Source organism: Callithrix jacchus, chromosome 6 (assembly GCF_049354715.1).
Source record: "Callithrix jacchus isolate 240 chromosome 6, calJac240_pri, whole genome shotgun sequence".
Lineage (NCBI taxonomy): Eukaryota > Metazoa > Chordata > Mammalia > Primates > Cebidae > Callithrix > Callithrix jacchus.
Window position 1 is genome coordinate 12,903,296 of NC_133507.1, and position 27,994 is coordinate 12,931,289.

Below are 27,994 nucleotides of genomic sequence, written 5' to 3' on the forward strand. Positions count from 1 at the left end.
TGAGTGAGAAAGCCAGAGAGAGATCGAGAGAAAGTTTGAAAGTATTAAGGCCGGACACAGTGGCTCACGCCTGTAAGCCCAACACTTTGGGAGACCAAAGCGGGAAGACAGCTTGAGGACAGGAGTTTGAGACCAGCCTGGGGAACCCCTACTTGAACAAAAAAATTAAAATTAGCCAGGTGTGGTGGTGCATGCCTGTAGTCCAGATTACTTGGGAGGCTAATGCCGGAAGATCACTTGAGCCCAGGAGTTCAAGGCTGCAGTGAGCTATGATTATGCCACTGCACTCCAGCCTGGGTGACAGAGTAAGACTGTATCTTAAAACAGTAATTTTAATTAAAATTAAAAGTATCAAGTACTTGAAAAAGTGTTTTTTATGGTATCACTAAGTCATATGTCCCTAATGCTGAGAGGAGAACTTTTAAAGACAAATCTCTCTGTAGCTGGTCAGTCTCTTTGCCAATTTGCAACCTCAGTAGCCTCCACTGCACTCAGCTCATCCCACTGGAATGCCCAGGTCACATGTTCATGTCCTCATTTAGGGAGAGGAGAGAGGGATGTAGACATTTAGTATATTCTTGAATTTCTAATGTTCCTCTCTTTGGAATTCTGTAGCCATGTCAGATAATTTTATTCTAAGGATACCAACTTTACCTAATCATCATTAGATCTAGGAAAAAAAACACCCTATCTCTCCCAAATAGTTTTCTGAGTTCTGGCATTAGTTTTGTTTTCAAAGTAATGACCAGCACTCCAAGCCTGCATAGCCTTGCTGGAGCCCTCTCCACCTGGAGCCCTGCCCATCAGCCCTGCTGGGCTTCTTCAGCTCCTCTGTGATGAGCTCCTTCTGCTTTGGGGATGATTTTGTTTTCATCTCGTAATTCCTCCCCCTGGCCGTTTCCACCCACCTTTCACGCATTCGCTTAGCATCATTTCCCACAGGAAACTCTCACAGCCATATGTTCTCCTTGTCCAGGCATCTATGGCTCCTCCTAGATGACTCCTCATACACATGCTTTTGGCTGCCTTGTTCTCCTCTGCAAGCTCAGGAACCACGTCTATCTTATCACTGTACCCTGGTGCCTAGCAAAAGATTTATACCTGCGAGGGACTCAATAACCTCTGGTGAAAGTTAATTTAAAAAAAGGAAGAGAGGGAGGGAAGGAGGAAGGCAGGAAAAGAGGAAGCAAGGGAAGCAAGAAGGTAGAGAGGAAGGACAGAAAAAGAGATCAGGGCTGCGCGCGGTGGCTCTTGCCTGTAATCCCAGGACTTTGGGAGGCCAAGGCAAGTGGATCACCTGAGATCAGGAGTTTGAGACCAGCCCGGCCATAATGGCCAAACCCCGTCTTTACTAAAAATACAAAAACAGGGCCGGGTGTGGTGGCTCACACCCGTAATCCCAGCACTTTGGGAGGCCGAGGTGGGTGGATCACGAGGTCAAGAGATCGAGACCATCCTGGTCAACATGGTGAAACCCCGTCTCTACTAAAAATACCAAAAAATTAGCTGGGCATGGTGGCGCGTGCCTGTAATCCCAGCTACTCAGGAGGCTGAGGCAGGAGAATTGCCTGAACCCAGGAGGCGGAGGTTGCGGTGAGCCGAGATCGCGCCATTGCACTCCAGCCTGGGTAACAAGAGCGAAACTCCGTCTCAAAAAAAAAAAAAAAAAAAAAATACAAAGACAGAAAAAGAAATTAGCCAGGCATGGTGGCATGCACTTGTAGTCCCAGCTACTTGGGAGGCTGAGGTAAGAGAATAGCTTGAGCCCGGGAGGTGGAGGTTGCAGTGAGCCAGGATCATGCCACTGCCATCCAGCTTGGGTGATAGATTTAGACTATGTCTCAAAGCAACAACAACAAAAGAAAGAAAGAAAGAAAGAAAGAAAGAAAGAAAGAAAGAAAGAAAGAAAGAAAGAAAGAAAGAAAGAGATCACTGCAGAGCCATTCCCAATTTGTCATACCCTAAATATGCTATTTCTCACTCTTCCCCTTTTTTCTCTCTCCTCATTCTTCTTTTCACAGAAGCTCCAAAATTAAAATAAAATTAAAACCAACCTGTCTGTGTGTACCACAGTTGGGTCTGTACCGTGGGGTTTTGTTTGTTTTTGTCATTCTACACCCTGCCTCCACAAATTCAAATATATCTCAGAGCCCATGTACTGGATGAGTGTGAATCGGTAGGTCCCTCTCACACACATCCCAATAAATAAATCACAAGATCTGTTTTATTGAAAGATGATTTTTTAATTTAGGATTTGAAAATTTTACAAAAGTCGTCTTAAGCCATCCAGTAATTCTACCTTGACAGTGAGTGACATTGCAAAACTAATAAAATGAAAACATTAGAAATATTATTTGGAGGTACAGGGAGATGAGGCACATTTTGGGGGCAAATGTGGAGAACATGTAGCATTTGGATAGTTCCATGTTTTATTTATATTTTCGTTCCATTAGCAACTCATGCTTGAAGTGTCTATTTAATGAAACAGATGTGTATTTTATTTAATAAAAAGAAAGCTTCTCCCCCTCCCCAACCAATGTAGAAATTGGAACAAATATATGCCAAAGCACTGATACGGCATTTCTCATGGGGTTAAAAACAAATCCCAAACTGTATAATGCTGTAAGAGACGCACATTGCACTGTATGTAAGTGTGACTCGATAAAAATCTTTCAAGGAAACTTTCCATAGCTTTGGATGAATTTCCCTCTTTTGTGCAGAGAAATCAGAAGAATAAAAAAAAAATAAATGGAAAGAGAATATAATACAATAGCATTATGGAAGAGAATAATACATGTTCAATTGGATTGGTCTTCCTCTTTCACTTCTTCACCTTAAGAAATGCAGTGCAGGAATGGCTGAATTCCAGGGCAGGGCAAGAAATAGAGTGCAGTGTAGATTCATTCATGACAGGAGATTTCAAAAGTCAGAATTATTAAGCCCGGGCTGAAAAATAAGAGAGATTTACTTAGGCATTAAGGCTATGTACTAGGCAGTAAAACTGATAGATCCTTATTACATTGTCCCATGAGAGACTGGGCCACTCAGGGAAGTTAATGCTAAGGAAATTTAAAGCAAGTTATAGGAAATACTTCTTCACTTAGCAGAATTCATGCTGAGGAATTTGCTGCCACTGGCAGCCGTAAAATCAATCACCGAGTTGGATTTTTCAAAGGGCCAGGATAATGTATGACTTACTCTTCTGGCTAGTTGGGGAGGACAGGAGCAATCAATTCACCTGCTTCTAGGCAATCACAGTTGATTACAAGTGGGGTCAGCAAAAGGATGTTCCCCACACTTGATCAGGATCATTAAAAAGTGTTTGCCCATGCTCACAGGTCCTAGAAGACTGGGAATGGGATGGGATCAAATGGCCTGACCCAATGTGACAGCTTTTTGACCAGAACAGAAAATTAAGCAACGCACACACAAAAATCAATGCCAGCAACAAATTAAAGATATTCCTCAAATATGTTTTCATAGAAGCAATTTTGTCCCTGGTAATGGAAATATTACACAATGTTTTTGTTTTTAATCTTACTCTCCAACAAGTATTTTCAAAGCACATCTGCCAAACTTGGGAACAGCTAACGTGTATAACTTTCTTTCCCCCAAAAGAGAGTAGAGTGTGGTTGAAAAGCTGTGAGTAAACTACAGATATTAGCAAGGCGATGTTAATGTTGAGGTTATGATGTTGAATGTCGGTAGTGAAGTCCTTTGATAAAGCCACCACAGTTTGGATTCAGCTTTCTGGTTGTTTCTTAGCTGTTATCTTCCTCATCTCTTCAACTTTTTTTCTTTTATGAAAATAGGATAAGGTCTCCAGGACTTCACTTTGTGCTACTGCAAATGCATCAAAGCCAATATCGTGTCTTTGGCATTCTAATCTATGAACTTCTGAAAGAGAAACCAAAAAGCCATGTCAGGTATGGTTGGAACCCGCATTTTCATCTGGGGGCAGAGTATCTCACATAGTCTTCTAGTAGAGAAGAGGTTCCACCATCTTGGCTAGGCTAGTCTTGAACTCCTGACCTTGTGAGCCACCCACCTCAGCCTCGCAAAATGCTGGGAATACAAGCATGAGCCATCGCACCAGGCCTTGTTTTGTTATTTTTAAAGCTTCAGCTGGGTGTGATGGCTCACACCCGTAATCCCAGCACTTTGGGAAGCCGAGGTGGGTGGCTCACAAGGTCAGGAGTTCAAGATCAGCCTGGCCAAGATGGTGAAATCTTGTCTTTACTAAAAATACAACAAATTAGCCGGGTATGGTGGCATGTGCCTGTAGTCCCAGCTACTTGGGAGGCTGAAGCAGGAGAATTACTTGAATGGGAGAGGCAGAGGTTGCAGTGAGCCGAGATCACACCACTGCGCTCCAGCCTGGGCGACAAAGTAAGACTCAGTCTCAAAAAAAAAAAAAAAAAAATGACAAACGAAATAAAATCCTGACTAAGTCATGGTAAAAAGAAGTCTCTGAATTTGAATAAAGTGGAGCTGTGCTGCAAAGGCAAAGATAATGTTTCTCTTTCACTTCTTGAGAACCGGGAAGCATTACAGATGTTAATGGACAGTGACCGGTCTGATGTCATTACCTATGTTAAAGAGAAAACAGAAGCAAAGATAAGGGGAGTCTGAAATCTCTTCCGTGGCAAACCACCATCATGGGCAGTAACTGTTACAGTTTGTGGCTTAAAGACGTGCTTATTTTGATAAGCATGTTTTAGTGAAACGTTGTCCTGACCACGCCACCATCGCCTTCCACCATGTCCCTCACACAGCAAAAAAGAGATGAAAGGGTTGCTCTCTCCATGCAAATGTCAAGGGAGTGCTCGACAGTTGCCATGGCTCTGTACTGCAAGCTCTGCAGGGCATTCCTGAATCAGTTCACAGGACACCTAACTGCTACAGCCATCTTTATGGAGGGGGTCTCTCTGGAGACTGACCACCTGGGATCCAGTTCTGGCTCTGCCTCTCATCAACTGGGTTTCCCTGTGGAAGTCATTTACCTCCCCTTGTTTCAATATCCTCACCTGCAATGTGGGCAGAACAATATCGCCTACATCATAGGATTGTTAGAAGTTTAAATCGATATAAAATCACTAGAAATATGCCTGGCACGTAGTGAAGTACTCAGTCATTGTCACTTTCATTTAATATCCAGAATGCCCGGTGCTAAGGGAATTTATCTTTCTACTGGGAGAGGGAGGAACAGTGGGGGTCACTTCCACTTTCGTGGACTTGTGGGTAGCCATGGGAGAAGTTTTCACCATTGCACTCTCTCCCTATTTTGGCCCTAACTCCTATGCCCGTCTCCTGCCAGGTTTCTCTTAGAATTCTGCACTCTATAAACCAGCCAAGTTCACTCCGTCTTCGCAGCCCTTGCATCTTCTCGTTAGGCCTGGAATAGTTGCCTCTTCCCTCCTCCCAGCAAGCTCTGACTTGCTAATTCACAGTCATTGGCCAGCCCTCTGCTGGGATGTCACCATCTCTGAGAAGAGTTCCCACAATCTGAGTTTGGTGTTCTTCATACTTGTGCTCAAATTCTCCCCTATACTTCCATCACCATCCTTCATTCCCTGTTTACTTTTCTGTATCCCCCATGAGAGTGCAAGTTCACATGGCAGGGATTTGGTCTCGCTCTTCCACTGAGTTTCTCATTTCTCATAGGCTGTTCAATGGTCCTGAATGGATGAAGGAATCAACTAAGGTCAATAGGAAAAGCTGCACCTTCCCAGAACATGCTATTATCATTTGCTTTGCTCAAAACCACCAGGGTCTACCCAAAGGACATTGATGTTCTGACTATTACTGCATTCAAAGCCCACATTACAGAAGAACCAGTGTTGGAGGTATATGCAAATAATTGGTTCATCTCTAATAAAACTAACACTGGGAGAAATCCATAATGCACTACAAACAAGGAAAGTTCAAAATAATAGAATAGTAGAATAGGAGAAATGCTTTCATTGGAGCTTATGTAGTCTAAGAAGAAAAACTCAGATGGGCATTTTTGTTCACTGTTTTTAACATGGCTATACTTAATGATGTAATCAAATTGCAGAGTTTACATTTATCTCTTAGAATATACTAAATAGTTGTACTCTTACAATTTTTGGAGCATATATAACATATACTTGGCTGGAAGCTGTGGCTCATGCCTGTGATCCCAGCAATTTGGGAGGCTAAGGTGGGCAGATCACGAAGTCAAGAGATCGAGACCATCCTGGCCAACATGGTGAAACCCCGTCTCTACTAAAAATATAAAAATTAGCTCGGTGTGGTGGTGTATGCCTGTAGTCCCAGCTACTCAGGAGGCTGAGGCAGGAGAATCTCTTGAACCTGGGAGTTGGACGTTGCAGTGAGCCGAGATCCTGCCACTGCACTCCAACCTGGTGACAGAGTGAGACTCAGTCTCAAAAAACAAGCAAACAAACATATACTTGGCTTTGTAGTGGACAATCAGAATGGTGAGAAAAGCTATCAGGAGGCAAGCATAGTGAGGCAAACAACTGATTGGGGTAAGTCACCCTTGCCTCCTACCCATGCTTGAAAGATATATTTAATAGAGGCAGAAGCTTGGTACAGTACAGATGAATAATTCAGCTCTTCATTTCTCTTTGTGAATGCAGGTTGAATCTGGATTTAGACATAGGCAACAACAATAACATAACTGGTATATTCAAGCATGACAGATATATACGAGGCCCTGCTAAGTCCCATTCATGTGTTATTTCATTTAATCATCACAAGAATCCTATGAGGTAGAGAATGATTTAACAATATAGATGAGTAATTTGAGGCTACGTGATTAAGAAATTTGCCTGAGGTCACACAACCAGCAATTAGTAGAACCAGGCTTCAAACCCTTGGTCTTTGGATTCCAGCGTTTTTCCCATTCACTTCCAGCCAACACTGCCACCCTCACCCATACTCAGGCACCCTGAGAAAAACCTGAGATCTGGAATCTGAAGACTCACATTAATGATTGCTCATATCAGCTTGAGTAGTTCACCTCATCTCTCTGGATCTCTATTTCATCATCTATGATATGAAAATAATAATATTATCTGTCCTACCTGCCTTCCAAAGCTTCCATGATAATCAGGTGAGATGGTTTACATGCAAGAAGTTAAGAAACAGGAATGTGTTATACAAATATCAGTTAATAAAGTGTATTTAAAAGCATAGTCTGGGCCAGGCAGGGTGGCTCACACCTGTAATCGCAGCACTTGGGAAGGCTGAGGAGGACTGATTGCTTGAGCCCAGGAGTTTGAGACCAGACTGGACAACATGGCAAAACCCCATCTCTACTAAACGACAAAAAACTCACTGGGTATAATGGCACATGCCTGTAGTTCCAGCTACTTGGGAAGCTGAGGTAGGAGGAACCCTGGCCATGGAAATTTCAGTGAGCCATGATCACATCACTGCACTCCAATCTGGGTGACAGAAGTAAGACCTTGTCTCAAAAAAAAAAAAAGCATAGTCTGTTAAGTTTGTATGAATTTTGCTGGTCTGTGGGAGTCTTTTACTTGTGACAGTTGAAAATCTGTTCCACCCAAGTCAAATCCCATCGATAGGTGACAGTGATGGACTTTGCCCACACAGATTAATGGATGTGATTTGAAGGAGGAAGTGGCTGTCCCATAACCATACACTGCAGGCTTGTGGAAACAGTAATTGCTACCTGTAGAAAAATAGGACACCGAGATAAGGTTCCCATTCTAAACATACTTGTGCTTGGTTGGAATCAACACTGCCTGAAGATTAAGCAAAGGTGGATCACAGGGATTCCCGAGAGTTACAAAATAATCTTATCTAAAGAACAGACCAGCATCTTTACATCCATATATTAATAAATATCCAAACATCTATTTATTTGAAAAACACTGATTAATTACAAGGTTGTAAAATGTTTTAATGTTCTAATGTAAATGTTCTAATCCTACCGTAAGTGCAAACCTCTGGGGAAATGCAGTGTGTAAGAGAAGGTAACTTGAAAACGTTTCATCTATCAGATTTTTCCACCTGTCCTTAGCATCCTAACCCTCTTTGCTTTCAGTTAAGCCAAGTCAAGTCACCCTTGACTGTAATAATTTTTGTTCCCTCCTGCATTTGTTGAGTACTGAAGCATGTAGTTGAGTGCTAGAATAGGATCTGTAATTTTTCTCTGCCCACCGTGCATTTCCTGTCTGTGTAATAACACTTTGATTTTCTTTTAGGGTACCATTCCCTTTTTCCTGTTTTGGTCCTTAAGGTTTAAGTTATGCTAACTCCACCCACTGGTTCCAGCAGTTGGCAGGTGACCTAAGCCCAGCCAATCAAAATGATGGTGAATTTTTTCAAGGCTGGACATGTTACCCAATCAAGACCTACAGATATCAACTCTGAAATCTCTAATGCAACTATTGAGAAAGAGGCGAAACTAGTAAGATATAACTTTTGAAATGCTAGTAGCCATCTGCACTGACATTTGAAAAGAATCTACTAGAGAATGAAGCCAACACAAAGAAAAGCAGAGCCAAAAGATAAAAAATAGTTTCCTGGCGCATGCCTATAATCCCAGCTACTCAGGAGGCTGAGGCAGGAGAATTGCCTGAACCCAGGAGGCGGAGGTTGCGGTGAGCTGAGATATCACCATTGCACTCCAGCTTGGGTAAAAAGAGCAAAACTTCGTCTCAAAAAAAAAAAAAAAAAAAAATAGTTTCCTACTGCGTTTGCATACTTAGCTCTTTCCCTGATCTTTTTCATTACATAAACTAATACATTCTTTTTTAAATTAGGCCAGTCTCTAGTGAGACTTGTCATCTCACTAATCTAAAATAATGTATCAGTTGTGCAAAATTTATATTTTTTTACATGTATAGTCTGTCAGGACCCCAATAGCTTCTAAGGAATAGGAAGTAGAAACAGAAAGAAAATACGCAGAGCTTGATTTACTCCTTATGTTTCATTTCCTTCTCTGTTCCTGATCATCCCATTGTTTTGAGTGTTTTATACACAGAGCACATGCAACACCACAACTTCTGTTTATTATGGCAAGAAGTCCAAGCTGGAGCTCTCTGTTTACCCAACTCCACTGTACCCCAGGTTTCCACAGCTGTAGCTGAGCCCCACAACTTCATCCTCACCACACATACCATCCTAGAGCACTCTGATTGTGCTTCATGGTAGGCAATGAGGCCATTGATGACAACTGCCATAGAAATCTCAATACTGAGAACCCAGTGTTGAGTGGGTGCTAAAGTTAACTGCTTCATTAGCCAGACTGTGCCCTCCATCACTGCTTCCTTCAGACTTGATGGAGCCCTAAATATTGATCTGGCAGAACCTCAGACCAACCTGGTATCCTATCCCCACATTCACTTCCCTCTGCCCACATAGGCCCCTTATATCTCTGCTGAGAAAGCATACTGTGAACAGCTTACTACAGCAAAGATCGCCAATGCTTGCTTTGAGCCAGCCAATCCGATGGTAAATGTGAGTCTTGCCATGGTAAACACATGGCTTGCTGCCTGTTGTACTATGGTGACATGGCTCCCAAATATATCAGTGCTGGCATGGTCACCATCAAGACCAAACACAGTGTCCAGTTTGTACAAATTGGTGTCACACTGGCTTCAAGGATGGCATCAATTATCAGCCTCCCACTGTGCTACTCAGAGACCTGACCCAGGTACAGAGAGCTGTGTGTATGCTGAGCAACACCATCGCCATTGCTGAGGCCTGGGCTCACCTGGACCACAAGTTTGATCTCATGTATGCCAGACGCATATTTTTTTCATCAGTACATGGGTGAGGGAATGGATGAAAGAGTAAAAGTAAAGGCTTCAAGGTTTTGTTTTGTTTTTCCGAGAAGGAGTCGTGCTCTGTCACCCAGACTAGAGTGCAGTGGCACAATCTTGGCTCACTGCAACCTCCACCTCCCAGGTTCAAGCGATTCTCCTGCCTTAGCCTCCCAAGTAGCTGGGATTACAGGCACATGCCACTCTGCCTGGCTAATTTTTGTATTTTTAGTACAGAAAGGATTTCACCATGTTGGCTAGGCTGGTCTCGAACTCCTGACCTCAAGTGATCCACCCACCTCAACCTCCCAAAGTGCTGGGATTACAGGTGTGAGTCACCACGCCTGGCAGCTTCAAGATTTTTAATAAGGAGAAGAATCTAGAAAAAACATTCAAGATTAGGAGCCAAATGATCCTCCTTACCCTGCTACTAAAGAACTTTTGGGGCTTGAAAAAAGTCATCCACCTATTTTTGTTCACACCAATAAATCTACAATCAGGAAAAGTGAAGGAAATGACTGGCTGACTGGCTTGTGCTCCAGCATTGGTCTTGAAGATCAAAGCTTTGGATTTTTTTTTTTTAATAATATCAACTTTTATTTTAGATTCAGGGTGTACATGTGCAGGTTTTTTGTTACATGGTATATTACATGGTGCTGAGGTTTGGGGCATGAATGATCCTATTACGTAGATACTGAGCATAGTACCCAACAGGTTTTCACCCCTTGTCCCCTTCTTCCCCTCCTCCTTCTAATAGTACTCAGTGTCTATTGTCTCCATCTTTACGCCCATGAGCACCCAGTGTTTAGCTCCCACTTGTAAGTGAGAATATTCGGTATTTTGTTTTCTTTCTGGCATCCATCCACTCGGGATAATTGCCTCCAGCTGCATCCATGTGGCTGCAAAGGACATGATTTCACTCTTCTTCATGGCTGTGCAAAGCTTTGGATTCTAATCCTAATGTCACCATCAACTGGTTTTGTGAGTTTGAGCACATCGTGTCATTGCCCTGGGTATGGATAAAGTTAAGTCAGTGACACTGAACCTGCGCATCTCAGATAAATGATGGTGAAGCAAGATATGTGAAAATGCTTTGAGAAGTTTCAGGTTCTGAGTACATGCACGATATTGTTACTAGTAGTAGTAAATGTCAAAGGTTCACATTTGCCTGAATAAGAGAGAGAATATTTCCCTGATCATGGCCTGGATGGATATGGCCTGGAAATCACAGTGAGGTCATTCTTCTTCTTCTTTCTTTTTTTTTTTTTTTTTTTTTGACAGGGTCTTTGTCACCCAGGCGGGAGTGCAGTAGCACAGTCACAGCTCACTGCAGCCTCAACCTCCGAAGCTCGAGTGATCCTCCAACCTCCTCCTCTGGTTCTTAAAAATGGAGAAAAACTAACCCTATTCATTTATTTAACAATGTTTTTTGATGCCCGGGATTTTCTATTTTTGATAAGGTATAATTTATAATTTTTGTATTTGATTTTTGTCTTTTTTTTTTTTTTGAGACAGAGTCTCGCTCTATTGCCGGGTGCCAGGCTGGAGTGCAGTGGCAGAATCTTGGCTCACTTCAATCTCTGCCTCCCAGGTTCAAGCAATTCTCCTGCCTCAGCCTCCTGAGTAGCTGGGACAACAGACACACGCCACCACACCCAGCTAATTTTTGTATTTTTAGTAGAGACAGGGTTTCACCATGTTGGCCAGGAAGGTCTCAATCTCTTGACCTGGTGATCCACCCACCTTGGCCTCCCAAAGTGCTGGGATTACAGGCTTGAGCTACCGGGCCTGGCCTGATTTTTGTCTTTTTAAAACTGTCTTTATCTTCTGCCTGAAAGAGCTTTACCTACCCTGTGTTCTTAGAGATATAGTCTCTTTTTTACCTCTAGAAATGTGTAATTTTTGCTTTTACTTTAGATCTGCAGTCAGTTTGGAATTATTGCTTTTTTATGTGAAATACTGGTGCCATAAATGTTACTCGGATAGCCAATTGCTCCAGACCATCGATGGCACACACACACAGAATTCATTGAATCACCTTGTGTATGTGTTGAAAATTTACTGACCATATATGTGTGGATCTATTTCAGGACTCTATCTGTTGCATTGGTCTACAAATAGACCAATAATCTGGTTTATCCTAGTACTGGTAATTTCTGTATTTTCTCAGACCTGGGTGACAGAGTGAAGCCCCATCTAAAAAAAAAAAAAAAAGAAAGAAAGAAAATTGATTGGGGTGGGTGAAAGTAGGGAAAGAAATTGGCAAAGTGAGAAGGTTTAGTAAAATAAACAGAAAGAAGGGAAATGCAGAGAGGCTCACAGTTTCAACCATGGTCAAGTTAAGGTGAGGCAGTCAACTAATGAACGAGAAAACGTTTATTGACTCTTTCACTAAATGGCCCTGAAATGTTTCAGTTGAGCTATTTCTGCAATGGCCCTTATACCTCACACCTCAGAAGCATAGATTAGAGACTTGCAGGAACCACCGTCAAGGTCACTTTGGTGCGAGAGGAGTCTCCAAATGGTCTCTTAAGAGAGACCAACCAACGGGCAGGACCACAGTGGGCTGGAAGGCCATGTGGAGTGTGAGGACACAGCATCTCAAGAGCCCAGCCCTAGACACTGCCACTGTGTCCGTGTTGCCTTTATCCCATCTCAGCAAGCTCCTCCTAGAGCCTCTGAGAAGGCCAGCAATAAAAAACTCCAATATTCCTCCTGACTCTAGATTTTCAGACAATTCCACCATACTGGTTTAGGTAGAAGGAGGGAGGTGCACATTAGCAGGAAAGTAGTGTAACAAAGTAGGGGACTTGAAAACCTCCAAGACCAGCCTGGCCAACATGGCAAAACCCTGCCTTTACTAAAAACACAAAATTAACCAGGCACGGTGGCACATGCCTGTAATTCCTGCTACTTGGGAGGCTGAGGGAGGAGAATCCCTTGAACCCAGGAGGTGGAGGTTGCAGTGAGCTGAGACCGCACCATTGCACTCCAGCCTAGGCACCAGACTGAGACTCCATTTCAAAAAAAGAAGAAGAAGAAGAAGAAAAAGTAGCTAATTCTTTTTTTCCCCCCCCTAAAATAGGGTCTCACACTGTGTCACCCAGACTGGAGTGCAATGGCAGGATCACAGCTCACTGCAGTCTTGACCTTCCAGGCTCAGGTAATTCTCCCACCTCAGCTTCCCAAGTAGCTGGGACTACAGGCATGTGCAACCATGCCTGGCTACTTTTTTGTAGAGACAAGGTTTTGCCATGTGTCCCAGGCTGTTCTCAAACTCCTGAACTCCCAAAGTACTGAGATTACAGTTGTGAGCCACTGCGGCCCAGCCTTTTTTTCTTTTCTTTGAGCTAACAGTTTTTCAAGTACCTATTATATGCCAGGCAATAAGCTAAACCTTTTGCATTCCTTGTGTAATTTAAAATCTCTACAACTAGCCAGGCATGGTGGGGTGTGCCTGTAGTCCTAGTTACCCAGGAGACTAAGGGGGGGAATCACTTGAGCCCAGGAAGTCTCAAGGCTGCAGTGAGTCACAATCACACCATTGCACTCCAGCCTGGGTGACGGAGCAAGGCTCTGTCCCAAAACAAACCCCAAAAACCTGGTTAGGCACAGTGGCTCACGCTTGTAATCCCAGCACTTTGGGAGGCTGAGGTGGGTAGATCGCAAGGTCAGGAGATCAAGAACATCTTGGCCAACATTGTGAAACCCCGCCTGTACAAACACACACACACACACACACACACACACACACAATTAGCCGCCATGGTGATGCACACCTGTAGTCCCAGCTACTCTGGGGGCTGAGACAGGAGAATCAGTTGAACCTGGGAGGCAGAGGTTGCAGTGAGCCAAGAGCCACTGCACTCCAGCCTGGGCGACAAGAGGAAAACTCTGTCCCCCAAAAACAAAAAAAAAACCTCTAAATCATAGTGTTTACTTGCTCAATTTATAGACGAAGAAAATAAGGTCAAAAGGATTCAGTGAGTTCTATAAATTCTCAGTTTGTAACGGCAGAGATAGGATTCTAACCCAGATCATCTGACCCCCAAACCAATTTGGCCACACTTCACACTGCAGAGACAGTGAGCTACATTTTCCCCAAATTGTTCCCAGTAACTGTTGAATGCCTTGTATCATTGCCATCCATCCTTATTACCGCTTATTAGTTCAGTGATGGGTCTCATTCTCCCCGACGGCTACTTAGGTGAGAATGCCAGTATTAAAATAACTTCTCTCCTTTCACTAACCTTTCACCTTTCTTGGCCATCTATATCTAACTAGCCCAACAACTGGGTTTTAACCTCCATAGCAGAGAGCCTTTCAGAGAGAGATTCAATAGGTATCTTTTTATGAAAGCTTGGCCGATATTTAATTGGGCTCACAAGTATTTCATAGTTGAAGAAAGTGGTTCATTGACAAATAGTAGCAGCAATAAATATTTGTTGAATGATTGAACTTTTAATAATTAAACATCCTCTCTCAGAAACACTCTTCTGTTAAGCTACTTTCCAAGAGGCTATAAAAATGAGAAAGGTGTAGAAAGACATAAATTAAACTTTTTATTTATTCATTTTAGTTTATGCCTTCCACAAATATTTATTTAGTGCCTTTTCCAGTCAATACCAGACACGGTACTAATTTTACTTGTAGCGGTGTGCTGGTTGTCTATTGCTGTGTAAAAATTAACCAAAAGTTTGGCAAGTTAAAACAACAAACATTTATTTTCTCACGGTTCCTGAGGGTCAGACATCTGAGAATGACGTAGCTGGGTGATTTCAGTTCAGGGTCTCTCTGGAGGTTGCAGTCAAGCTGCTGGGTGGAGCCGAGGTCATCTCAAGAGTCGACTGCGAGAGAAGGACCTGGTTCCAAGCTCACTCTCACAGTTGGCAGGCCTCTGTTCCTTGCTGGTAATTGGCAGAGACTTCAGTTTCTCACCATGTGGGCCTTTCTGTAAGGCTTCCCGGAGCCAACCATCCAAGACAGGAAGAAAGAGAAAGAGCATGCACCCTCGCCAGAGCCAGAATGGATTTTTTTTATTACCTACACAACCTCCGAAGTTGTACAGCGTCGCTTCCAGTTCTTAGGCTCCACTGCTTGAAGTAGGGAGAATCAGAGAATTACTGGGTACAATTTTTTAACTACCAAGAGGAAGACAGACCCAGTGGCTCATGCCTGTAATCCCAGCACTTTGGGAGGCCTAGGCAGGAGGATTGCTTGACACCAACAGTTTGAGACCAACTTGGGCAACGTAATAAAACCTCATCTCTATTAAAAATTTAAAAATTAGTCGGGCACGGTAGCATATGCCTGTAGTCCTAGCTACTCGGGAGGATCTTCTGAGCCCAAGAGTTCAAGATGGCAGTGAGCTATGATGGCACTACTGTACTCCAGCCTGACAGAGCAAGACTGTCTCTCAAAAAATGATTTATATATTTAAAAAAAAACAAAAACAAGAAACTATGGAGGGGAGGTTGATTAGAAGGGGAAACTGTTAAATGTTATTCATTCGCATACTGTTTAATATTTCAACCAAGTATAATTAGCATACGTAATTTTGTAACCTGATTTTTATTAATAGACGGTATATAGCTGTATACTTAGGATGAGAAAGGAGATAATTAGACATGGGTCAGGGATGGGTTGATCTTCCTCTCCTTTCTCACCCTCTCCATAGGAGGCCAAGAAAGCTTCAATCTCTCGTGGAGATCTTTGTAATCTTTTGATAAGGGATGCTGTTTTCCATTCCAATGTCAAGGTATCGCAAAGACACAAAAGTCCAGCAAGGTTGCCTACCTCAGTAGTGCAGAGAGAGTGGAATAAACAAGATGATACAGAAAAGGCCATCAAAATGGCTCTCAGGGAACCTAGAAACTGCCATATAAATGTATTTCCCAATGAATTTTAACATCCAATTCATTTAACTTTAAAGGGTCTGACTGTATTTTGACCTGCTGAACTGCTTCCAAGATTCAAATTTCCATCATTGTCCTTTACATGAAATAATGAATTCCGAAGCAGAATTTCCATCTGTCAGTTTAGAGAATGCAGCATCTCATCTCTGTGTTGAAATCAAGTCCCTCTCACCTTTCAACAGCCAAGAACCACTTCATAGTCAGCAATGTGGAAAGCCACAAATCAATTAAACTTACCTCGAGTTTATGAGTACCCATGAATTGCACTTACAATGGTTGTACAAAAGGGTTATGGTAGTGCCGGGTTCTCAACAAAGGCTCGCAAGTCAGGTAAGGGCACATCTGGGGTCACTGATACTTTCCCTATTTATCCTGTCTGTGACTCAAGCGGAGTTCTTCAGTGTTTTTCTCGGGCCCACTGCCACATCAACATTGCGATATTCCTTGTCGCTTTATTTGAGTCTAAGAAGAAACCTGCATGCAGGCTTTTGAAGAGCCACATGTGGCTAAGAAAGCCTGAGGTTAGAAAGTGGCCCTGTAATCCCCTCACAGGGGTGGAGAGGAAACAGCTCCAGAGAGTGTTCCAAATACACACCAGTGCCCCTTCGAGCTACACTTTGCATTTCGTTTTCTGCTTTAAAATCTCTATTGGCTTCACATCTGAGAAGGCTTAAGAACGTAATTTATTCCATATAAGGTTCCCCGTAATTTATGCTCACTAAATTGGCAACATAGGAAGAATCTTTTCATTGACTACCATAGAAGATTACTGAAGGCCATCTTGTGTAAGTAAAGACAGCTCAAGCAGCCATACGTCACACAAAAGGAAGTTTCCTGCCATCCTGTGTTTAAAATGAAACTAATTTGTATCTTTTCAATTTGTAAATGTATAACTTTAGTTTTTACACAATTGCCCATTCACACAAAATTCTTCTCTAGACAGTCCAACCACGGGATATACTTCACCTTTTATAGCCCTTCTTTCTCAAAGCTGGGTAAATTCAAGAAAACCTGAGGTCTGTAATTCACCCAACTTCTGTATTTTTTTTTTCAGTTTTATATTTATGCCAAGGTAATAGCTCACTGCTTAAAATGCTGGCTTTCTTGACAGGTAAATATTAACTCTTTGTTCTCAGCTTTATCTTTCTTAGCAAGTGATGGAATAGTTCCAGTTCTTCCACTGTTTTGTCCCTCGATGGAAAACAGATTGAATCTGTGTGCACAGGGCCAAGTTCTATGGTTGCAAAGTAGGAACTGTGTTCCATTATTCAGGTACAAACTCACAAACATCTAGATATTTGTACCTTTTATGATTAATGAAGGTTTCATTTTCCTCTCTTTTTGTTTTTGTATCCAATAAATACAGCTATGGGTTGAAGGATGGTATTTGTAATTATTCCACAATGAAATAACAGAACTAACATTCTTTTCTTTTTTTTTTTTTTTTTTTTTTTGAGACAGAGTTTCGCTCTTGTTAAGAAGGCTGGAGTGCAATGGTGCGATCTCGGCTCACCGCAAACTCCGCCTCCTGGGTTCAGGCAATTCTCCTGCCTCAGCCTCCAGAGTAGCTGGGATTAAAGGCACGTGCCAGCATGCCCAGCTAATTTTTTGTATTTTTAGTAGAGATGGGGTTTCACCATGTTGACCAGGATGGTCTCGATCTCTTGACCTTGTGATCCACCCGCCTCGGCCTCCCAAAGTGCTGGGATTACAGGCGTGAGCCACCGCACCTAGCCCCAACATTCTTATTATTTCTTAGGAACGTTTGCTTTGAGATTATTAAGTTGATGTATTTGTTGTAATAATAATTTAGATTCCTAGGTATAGACATCTGTGTGTGAACATAATTCTCCAAGGTGGCAGAGGGTACTATATTGGCTTCGTATTAGAATCATGAAAGTGAAGTTGTCAGTCAGACACAGTGGCTCATGCGTGTAATCCCAACATTTTGGGAGGCTGAAGCAGGAGGGTTGTTTGAGCACAGAAGTTCTAGACCAATCTGGACAACATAGTGAGGCCCTATCTCAACAAAAAATTAAAAATTAACTGGATGTTATGACAAGCACCTATAGTAACAGCTACTCAGGAGGCTGAGCTGGGAGGATCCCTTGAGCCCAGGAGGTCAGGGGTGCAGTGAGCTATAATCAGGCCACTGCATTCCAGTACGGGCAACAGAGCAAGACCCTGTCTCAAAAAGCAAGCAAACAAGTGAAAGAAAGAAAGAGAAAGATTAGTCATTTTTGAAAAAGACATTTTAGAGATGGGGTCTCACTATGTTGCCCAGCCTGGACTTGAAGTCCTGGGTACAAATGATCCTCCCACCCCAACCTTCTGAGTAACTAGAACTACAGGCAAATGCCATGGTGCCCAGGTAATCCATTTATTTATTTATCTATTTATGTATTTATTTAGAGACGGAGTTTCACTCTTGTTGCCCAGGCTGAAGAGCAATGGTGCAGTCTTGGCTCACCAGTACCCTCGCCTCCCAGGTTCAAGCAATTCACCTGCCTCAGCCTCCCAAGTAGCTGAGATTACAGGCATGTGCCACCATGCCAGGCTAATTTTGTATTCTTAGTAGAAATGGGGTTTCTCCATGTTGGTCAGGCTGGTCTCAAACTCCCGATCTCAGGTGATCCTCCCACTTGGGCCTCCCAAAGTGGTGGGATTACAGGTGTGAGCCACCTCATGTGGCAGTAATCCATTTTTTTATAGACTTGTCACTCAGTACAGGAGGATTGCCGATTGACCAAAAGTTAGATTTCCCATCTTTTGCATTTTTGTCGTTTAATCTGATCTGAGTCTCTTGTAACAGGCTCTCAGAAGTCATATTTTAGTATTAATAATAAGAGAGTTTGATTCTGTCCTTGTTACTGGAGTCCCATAACCCTCAAAATTTGGCCTGTCTTTGTCAGTCATCTGCTTGTGACTGGATGGTATTTGTGTAGTATCTCAGCTGTCTGGACACGAAGACACAAGCCAGCGTCTCTGAAATGATTATCAAGGCTAACATGGTCTTTTCAACTCAAAGCAAACCAAAGCTGTAAATTTCTTTTCTGAAAATGTTTACTGCTCCCTAGAGCTATGAACAGCAGTAAACATAATGCTAAAAACTGTATTCTATTTCACTTGTGAAGTCCTTTGCAATTCGAATTCTTAAAGGAGAAATCATAAGAGAGAGAAAGTGGTGAGGATAATTTTTTTAAGAAGAAAATATTTAGAAAAGAAGAGTAAGAAGATGTCTTGCCACTGAGCCAGTGGGAATTTGAAATTACTCCAAGCCAGGGAGCCAATAGAGTGTCTAAAACATAAGGTAGAATTCAGAGGGAGCTGATCCTGTTTTGATCTCATGTAATGCTTTTCTTCAAGTTTGTTTCTGAGATCTAATTGGTGTCTACCTTGGAAAATGTTAACTAATGCAGAGCTATGGTGAAAACAAGAGCATCAGAACTTCTTGGATGAATTCCTCTACCTACATAGATCTTGACCTTTCCCTGGGACAGTACCATAAGATCCTAACTATTAAGAAACCAGGTTACTGCCATCCTCTAAGTTATCCAAACTTTATATGGAAGCTATGGGGCAAAGAAAGAGTACAGTAGTGCAATCATGGCTCAGTGCAGCCTGCAACTCCCCAGCCTCAGGTTATTCTCTCACTTCAGCCTCCCAAGTAGCTGGGACTGCACGTGCATGCCACCATGCCCTGTTAATCTTTGTATTTATTTGTAGAGGTGGGGTTTCATCTTGTTGCCCAGGCTGATCTCGAATTCCTGGGCTCAAACAATCCTTCCACCTTGGTCTCCCAAAGTGTTGGGATTACAGGCATGAGCCACCTAGCAAGGTCAGATACTGTCTTCTAAACCCACTCTTTAGTTCGACTAATAAAGTAAATTGACTCATGCTTAGACTATATATAAAACGAGAAATAACAACTACAAGAAGAAAACGTACGCACAAAGGTTATGTTTTCGCCCTGTGAGATCCTATTATGGCTCTGAACTGTAGAAAAACCAATACAAAGAGCATGATTGAGACTTTACCATCACTCTGAGAAGTGACTCCAGCAACAAATGTGACAACATTGATTTAAAGCCTCTTGGACAGTGATTTTCAGATTGGGTATGCTTGAGTTTCTTGGAGGTGACTGTCCAAGGTCCAGGGAGAGTATAAAGCTTCACATCTGCATCCAGGCCGTTCGGTTTCGCCAGGTTGGTCCCAACATAAATAAGAGCCAGTTGGACAATGGCTACTTTATGCCATCCCAATTAAAACCCTGAATGCAAACATGAAAAGATATTCAGATCCTTAAGCGATCACTAACACAAATTAAAAATCAATATTCTAAACTTGCATCATGCATACATTCATAATGAACTGAGCTCCTGTGTGCCTGGCACTATTCCAGGGGCTGGGAACGTAAGTGGATCAGCTGTACTCCCAGCCTCTAAGGAGCTTCCAGCCTGGAGGGACAGAGAGGCACATAGTGAACTAACCAAAACAGCACGTTGTGTCTGTTCTGATCAGCACAAGCACCACAGAGGAACCAATACTTCCTGCATTTGTGCAAAGTTAGGAATCCGTTCTGGCAGGATTTTTTATTTTATTTATTTATTTATTTTGCCATAGCTCTCCATATACTAATCTTCTCTGATCAACCTTGTCTACTTTTATATGCCCTTCTCTCTGCCTAAAGTCTTCAGGTAAATCCCCAGGACACAAAGAGCTGAATCTACTCCCTTTAAATGGAAATCTAAATTTGACAAAAAGAAACTCTACCTTCTTAGAAACTGTTTCAAATCCACTTCTCTCTTTATTCCCCATGAAACATGGCAGGGATAAGACACACCCTAATGAAGAACAATGTGACAGAACTGATGGATGGCTCACACCTGTAATCCCAACACTTTGAGAGGCCTAGGTGGGAGGATCACTTGAGGCCAGTTGTTCAAGACCAACCTGGGCAACATAGTAAGATCTTGTCTCTATAAAAAATAAAAATAAAATAAATTAGCCAGGCATGATGGTGTGTGCCTGTAGTCCCACCCACTGGGGAAACCAAGGCAGTCCAGGAATCTCTTGAGCCAGGGGTTTGAGACTACAGTGAGCTATGATCATGCCACTGTACTCCATTCTGAGCAACAAAGTGAGACTCTGTGTGTGGGGGGTGGGGAATCTATAAAGAACAGTGTGAGAAACCTATAGCTTATCTACACAAATTCCAGTATCTTTGATTGTGCCCCTGAAGATAAATAAGAACATGGTCTGGGCTGGGCCCAGTGGCTCACTCCCGTAATCCCAGCACTTTGGGAGGCCAAGGCAGGCAGATCACTTGAGGTCAGGAGTTCAAGACCAGCCTGGTCAACATGGTGAAACCCCGTCTCTACTAAAAATACAAAAATTAGCCAAGCGTAGTGGCAGGAGCCTGTAATCCCAGCTAACTCGGGAAGCTGAGACAGGAGAATCACTTGAACCCGGGAGGCGGAGGTTGCAATGAGTCAAGATCACACCAGCACACTCCCACCTGGGCAACAAAGAGCAAAAGAGCAAAACTCCATCTCAAAAAAAAAAAAAAAAAAAAAAAGGTCGGACCTCCTCCACCTTTGCTTTGTGCTTCCCTCCAGTGGAATTGCCATCTGTCTCTTGCCTATCCCTTGCTCTGCTCCTACCTTGCCTGTCCTCTGAGGCCTAAGTCAAAATCGTCTGCACTGTGAAATCTTTCCCAGCCAGTTACTGACAGCAGGAGTGATCACGAGATCGAACTTCCAAAGCTCTATGTACCAATTACCCAGGTGTATTATATTAAATCATATTGGTTTTCTTGCCTCTCCCTCACTGACCTAAAACCTGCTGGAGGGCAGGGACTGTGACTTACCAACCTTTGTATCCACAAGTGCCTGGTACCATGCTGGCCACATCTTGCCTGCTTAATAAGTGGATGTTAAATAAATGCACAAATGAGCAAGTTTCCATTTGCGTAGGAGAAGAATCTTCCTTCACCTACTAGATTCCTGCATTCTGTGCCACATGCTCAGACTCTTGGCTCCCCCCACATTTCCACCTCCTCCAAATATCCCATGACCCACTTCCCAGGCCAGGAAGCTGTAAATCTGGAATAGGCCTGGGGCATAACCAGGTAGACACCACTGATCTTGACTTTGAATAGGCCTCTAGGACAGGCTGACCATCTCCAGATGGTCACACACTTGAATGGCCAGATGAGTAACACACACTTAAATGGTTTATTTTTACAAGCTGAAGATTTGAATACTAGCTCTCTGTTGCTTTGAATCAACAAAATAACTAGGTACCACGATTTCTGCTTCACAGTGGCCTTAGGAATATTAGATGCTTAGCCTCATGGAGAAGTGACTTTTGCTTTGCATCCAGCCACGAAATTTGAATCTGAGTCACCAGTTTACTTTGTTGTAGATTTTCCCTTCAGTCTGGTTGAACGTATACTTTCAGGTGGCTTCCAGTACCCACTGACCAAAACAAAGAAAGCTACAGTTGTCTCAACCTTGTGAACCAAGCTCCAAAATTCTGGTTTGCATCAATAGGCACTGTTAGAACCAGCCTGAGCCAGAGAACAAGGTGCTGACTCCTTAGCATCCCTGCATCCATGTAGGTCTGTCTGAGCAGTAGCATGCCTGTGAGAGGCACGCAAAACTCCTTCTCACAGAGGAGAAAAGGATTCCAAACAGGCAGCAAAACAGGAAAGAAAACAAGCAGCCTTTTGAACATTTGTAAAAAATGATGCACATGGCATTACACCTGAGACAGAAAAAGCATTTGAATCTTCCAAGGCAGTGGAGATTTTGAAGACAGACTTATGGAATGAAGAGTTGAGGCAATTTGGGGCGGGAGAGGGAATACAACTATCTTCACATTTCTTGCCTTTCAATCCACCTAATCCCCACTAAAAGAATGTATTTTTGAAACAAGAAATGTCTTCGCATATAGCCTTTCCACAGACTTGATTGAAATGTAAAACTTTGTGACACGGATTTTTTTTTTTTTTAGAGGCTCTCTCCGTCACCCAGGCTGGAGTGCAGTGACACGATCTCAGCTCACTGAAACTTCTGCCTCTCAGGTTCAAGTGATTCTTATGCCTCAGCCTCCTGAGTAGCTGGGACTACAGGTGCACAACCACTAAGCTTGGCTAATTTTTGTATTTTTAGTAGATATGAGTTTTTGCCATGTTGGCCAGGTTGGTCTTGAGCTCCTGACCTCAGGTGATCTGCCCACCTCAGCCTCCCAAAGTGCTGGGATCACAGGTGTGAACCACTGTGCCCGGCCTGTGATATGGATTTTATGAGCAGAAACTCTGTGGTTAGATGGCCTTGATTCAAACCTTGCCTCTGCTACTGACTAGCTATGTATGATGATGGGCATGTGAGTTGACTTCTGTGCCTCAGTGTTCACATCTATGAAATGGGGATAATATAACTAATTCTGTCACATGCAGTTGCAAGAGTTAAGTTATATGACAAATAAATAAAGTAGGAGCATGCCTGGATCACACAGCTAAGAGGTTTTTCAGATTAGAGGTAATACTTGATGCTATAGGTTTTAATATGAGAAGTGATAGGGTACAGATAGAATCGGCCTGATATGGTTCACTTGCTTCCAGTGGCTTTGCCTGGCTCTACAGGGCTCATATCAGGATAGCCATGGGTTTTGTTTGTTATTTGAATGAATATATATATATATACATATATATATATATATATATGCTAAGACACACTTGTAGGGTATTTTTAAAATATATATATGTGTGTGTGTAATATATGGATAATAAAAAGATATAGATATATAGAGTTCAGTCTGGGACCAGAACTGGTGGCTAGAAGGCCCAGCCCTGTCTCATCCAGGCCTGGCCTGTTTCTAGCTGACTGGGCTTGGTCTCTTAACCTCACTGAGCCTCAGTTACCCTAGCAGCAAAAAGTCGACTATAGTAGTATTTTGTAAGTGTTGTGAAGCGTTTTACACACTTGTAGGCTATTGTGTGTGTGTGTGTGTGTGTGTGTGTGTGTATAATATAGAGAAAGAGAGAGGGTATTTTCTTAAATTCACTAAACATGGACCTCCTCAGCCTAAGAAACCACCTTCATGAGAAAGATGAAAAAGGCAAAACACTAAAAACAACAAAATCTTAGGGTGAACACCAACCACACCAATTTTGTAGGATAATTAGTGGCTTTCTCTCCTTGCTACTACACAAATCTGTTGCTACCCAAAAGGCTTAGTCTGCTTTCCTAGCTAAAAAAAAAAAAAAAGTTGAAAAGTCTTTAATTCCTCCTAAAACTCCTGTGAAAAGAGCATGAAAGGAAAAAGCAGAAAGATGTCCTCTTTGCCATTTGTCCCTCCGATGCCACCTGCAGACAGGTGGTTATAAATGGACAGCGCTGTGGCCCACCCTGACAACACGATTCCTTGGGAACCCTAAGGAAAATGGGATGTCTTAAGACCAGGAAGATTCTCCCGTGTGTGTTTCCATCGGTGTCTCTCCCCATCATAACAGGAAGCCTGTTGGAGTGTTTGAAATGTGCTTGTTTCTATGGGACAGATTGCACCATTAACCATCCACCAACCTGTGTTCAGCTCCCAGGAGTAACATGTTGCCCCATATTATAGGTGCTTTCCTGTATCTTTCCCTCTCCCCCTCTTCCAAATGCAAGTGATCTTTTAATGGATTTTCACAAAGGTAAAATTTAATGGGGACATACTTGCTTAATGGGGACAAAGCATAGCAAGTACCCCTCATTCATCTCTAAGATGCAAAAAGAACAAGGTCACACTGACTCAGTGCCCTAGAAGCAGCAGGCTGTGCCATGGAAAGGGATCGCTTGCCCTCCTGCTCCTACCTCTCAGTTGAGCGGTCATGGCACTAGAGACTGCTAGGAAGCCTCAGCCTGGCTCCCTGGAGGCTAGGATACCTCTCCTGGAATGAGCTCTGTTCTGCCCCAGAAAGAAGCTCGATTTAGCCATCCAAATGATCTGATGTCTCTCCTAAGTCCAGTCTGGGACCACAGCTGGCACCTAGAAGGGCCAACCCTGTTCCATCCAGGCCTGGCCTGTTCCTAGCTGGCTAGGTTTGGTTGGTCAGGGCTCTTAAATTTGCTAAGCATCCATTTTCCCAGCAGCAAAAAGTTGACTTATAGTAGGATTTCTGTCTTGTAGGTGTTGTGAGACTGTAAGAGAGATAGGGCTGGGCGCAGTGGCTCACACCTGTAATCCCAGCACTTTGGGAGGCCAAGGCAGGCAGATCACAAGGTCAAGAGAGAGAGACCATCCTGGCCAATCTGGTGGAACCCCATCTTTATGAAAAATGCAAAAATTAGCTGCGCATGGTGACATGTGCCTATAGTCTCATCTACTCAGGAGGCTGAGGTAGCAGAATCTCTTGAACCTGGGAGGCGAAGGTTGCAGTGAGCTGAGGTGGCACCACTGCACTCCAGCCTGGTGATGGAGTGGAACTCCATCTCAAAAAAAAAAAAAAAAAAAAAAAGAGAGAGAGAGAGAGAGAGAGATAGAGATAAGGCAAGTAAGTAGCTTAGCTTTGAGCAAGATTCCTGACTTATTCAGCTCTCCTTCTTTCTATTATTCTTTCTATCTGTTCCAAACGAATCTTCGTAGCTGTTGACAACTTTGTTGGCAAACATTAGGACTAGAGAAAATTCTCTGCAGAGGAAAGTCTAGAGACGGGAAGGTCAAAAATGGAAGGGAGTGGATTACGTCAGGACCTGGGGAGCAGAGATGAGCATCCAGGATAGATGGAGCAGTGCAGAGAGGTGGGAGCCCTGGCTGGGGAGCACAAGCCCAGCCTTGGCTGAAGTTCTGGGTGATGGGGTTCTCAGGTCAACCAGACCACCATGGCCCTGCTATTGACCCAATGAGAGCTTGAGGCTTGGTCTTCGAGAAGTTAACGCACTAGGAAGCACTTTCTCCCTGGGGCATCCGCTAGTGCTCACCACATTTCAAAGAAGCAGCTGCCAGCCTGTCTCACCTCTCAGACACCTAGGTGCAAATGGAAGACTCTGCGGCTCCCCACAGAGAAAACAGAGTCCCGATGCATCTGGGTGGGACCTGCTTTTCCCCTGCTCTCAGCTGAGCCTTAAAGCAATCTACCTCCCACACGGCCTCAAGGCCTCCCCATCAAAGCCAGAGCTTAGCTTTCTTGAGTTCTTGCAGTTATTACCGCCCTCTCCAACTCCACCTCCAACCTGTTCCACTCTGCAGGAAGCCAGGGAAGAATCTTCCCACACCCCATCTTCCAGTCACACAGGAAAGGAACAGAACTTTGTTTTGCAGAAAAGTAGCTGTAGGTGTCTGGTAGTGGGTGCCTGGGGTTACAGCATGCCCTCCAGCTCTCAGGACCCAAGAGATTCAGTTGCAGATGCCTCCAAGACCAAAGGGTTTTTTGGTTGCAAAAATAACCTTAAGTCTAGCAAATAAAGGAAGCTGAAGAATCCCCTGGGAAAAGAGACCAACTGGAGTCATATTGGAGTGTAATGGATGGCAACCCCTCCCCTCCACAACCATCTTCCATCCATCTCACTGGCCCTGGCACTCTGGGGCACACACACATGATAGGCGAATCTCAAACGACAGCCACATAGCTTCCCCACCCGGCTGCTGAGGGCTAGGCTCCTGGGCATTTCTTTCTCCTGAGGACTATTTGTTCCTTCTCCCTGCCCTGCCATGGGATTGCAATCTCAACTACCCTGGACAATACTTTTGAGACTCCCTTATTTCTACCACACACCTAGCAGGGGGTCCAGCTGGGTGTGAAAGACTGCCTTCTCCACCAGACCTGTGTGGGCAAGACTGAGCACCCCCAAGTCCATGGAGTGCCCTCTGGGGCCAATGCACTCTTCTCAGCAGCACTCTGGATACCCTCCTAGTGCTGGTGAGGTGCATTTAACCTCTAACTCTTTCATTGCCTTTACAGCTTTTTTTTTTTTTTTTTTTGAGTTTCACTCTTGTGGCCCAGGCTGGAGTGCAACGGTGCATTCTCGGCTCACTGCAATCTCTGCCTCTCTGGTTCAAGGGATTCTCCTGCCTCAGCCTCCCGAGTAGCTGGAATTACAGGTGCCTACCACCATTCCCGACTAATTTTTTTTTTTTTTTTTTTAATACTAGAGATGGGGGCTTCACTAAGTTGGCCAGGCTGGTCTCGAACTCCCGACCTCAGGTGATCCGCCCGCCTCTTCCCAAAGTGCTGGGATTACAGGCGAGAGCCATGTCGCCTGGCCCTGCCTTACCTCTTTTACAGCCTCCTTTGCGGTCTTTTAAAGCTAGCCTTGAAGACCGTCCTCCACCCCCCACCGACTTCTTTCAGCCTGTTGCACTCCCGGAGACTATCCCCAAGGTGGTGCTGAAACTTGGGAGCCCGTGGCTGTCCTGGAGCACGTCGGAGTCTATGATTTGCTCTCTGTGCTTGTGGAGCTCCGTGGAGACTGAGAGGGGTCAGCCAGGGGCAAGGAGTATTAGAGAAAAGGACTGGGCCCTCTTGTTTAAAGAGAACACTGCTAGGGGATAGAGGAGAGGAGACAAAGAGTGGGAGAGGTGAGCACAGGTTTGACAGGCCAAGGAAAGGGATCAGAGGCTGTGTCTGAAAAACTGAGTTGGCGGATCCTGCAGCTCCCAGGTTCTTTTCCGGCTGGCAGAGAAGAAACCCAGGCTGGGGATATGGATCCCAGCAGGGCGGGACGCCTGAGGCGGGGTCGAGGAGCACTGGACGGAATGTCTCATTCAGCAGGGAGCCCCAACTTCGGGCTTCTAGCTCTGGGCCAGGAAGCTCTCCTAGTTCCTTAAGGCGAGTTTGTTTCCGGAGAGGCCCCACCAAGGCAGGGCAAAGGGGGTGGGGAAGCTGGATCTGTCCATCTACCCCACGGCGGGCAGCTTCCCTGCGTCCAAATCGACTGAGAGAGGGAGGGCAGAGCCCTTGGTCGCCGCGCGGAGTCTACTCCTGACCATATATTCATTTTTTATGTATCTGCAATTTCAGGTCCTACTCCTATCCCTTAGTCAGGTTTAGCTTTGGGTTCCGGCCCACTAAGAGTCCCTGGTACCCCCAGGCAAGCCCAGGGACACCGAATGCCAGGAACGAATTCACCCGAAACCAAGCTCCTCGGGCCCCAGCGGAGGACCCTCCGAGCCCTGTGTCCCCATCCCCGTGAGGCAGCTCTATCTAGCAGGCAACCAGTGACTCCAGGAGGAGCAGAGGCAACTGCTGCTGGCCGTGCACGCAACTTTTTTTGAAACCCGTTGCTGTCCCCTTGCAAGATGTTATAACAG

The 27,994-nt window shown here is 44.0% G+C and overlaps 1 long non-coding RNA gene and 1 pseudogene across 1 annotated transcript in view; one reads left to right on the plus strand and one right to left on the minus strand.

Moving 5' to 3' along the window:
• Window positions 1-2,222: 2,222 nt before the first annotated feature.
• LOC118154439 (uncharacterized) overlaps window positions 2,223-27,994 on the minus strand; it is a 39,262-nt gene continuing 13,490 nt past the window's right edge. The window contains exon 3 of the long non-coding RNA XR_008481985.2: window positions 2,223-2,946. This is a non-coding gene — a long non-coding RNA (uncharacterized LOC118154439). The remainder of the gene's footprint in view (window positions 2,947-27,994) is intronic.
• Window positions 4,839-27,905, plus strand: LOC144576764 (tubulin alpha-1C chain-like; annotated as a pseudogene).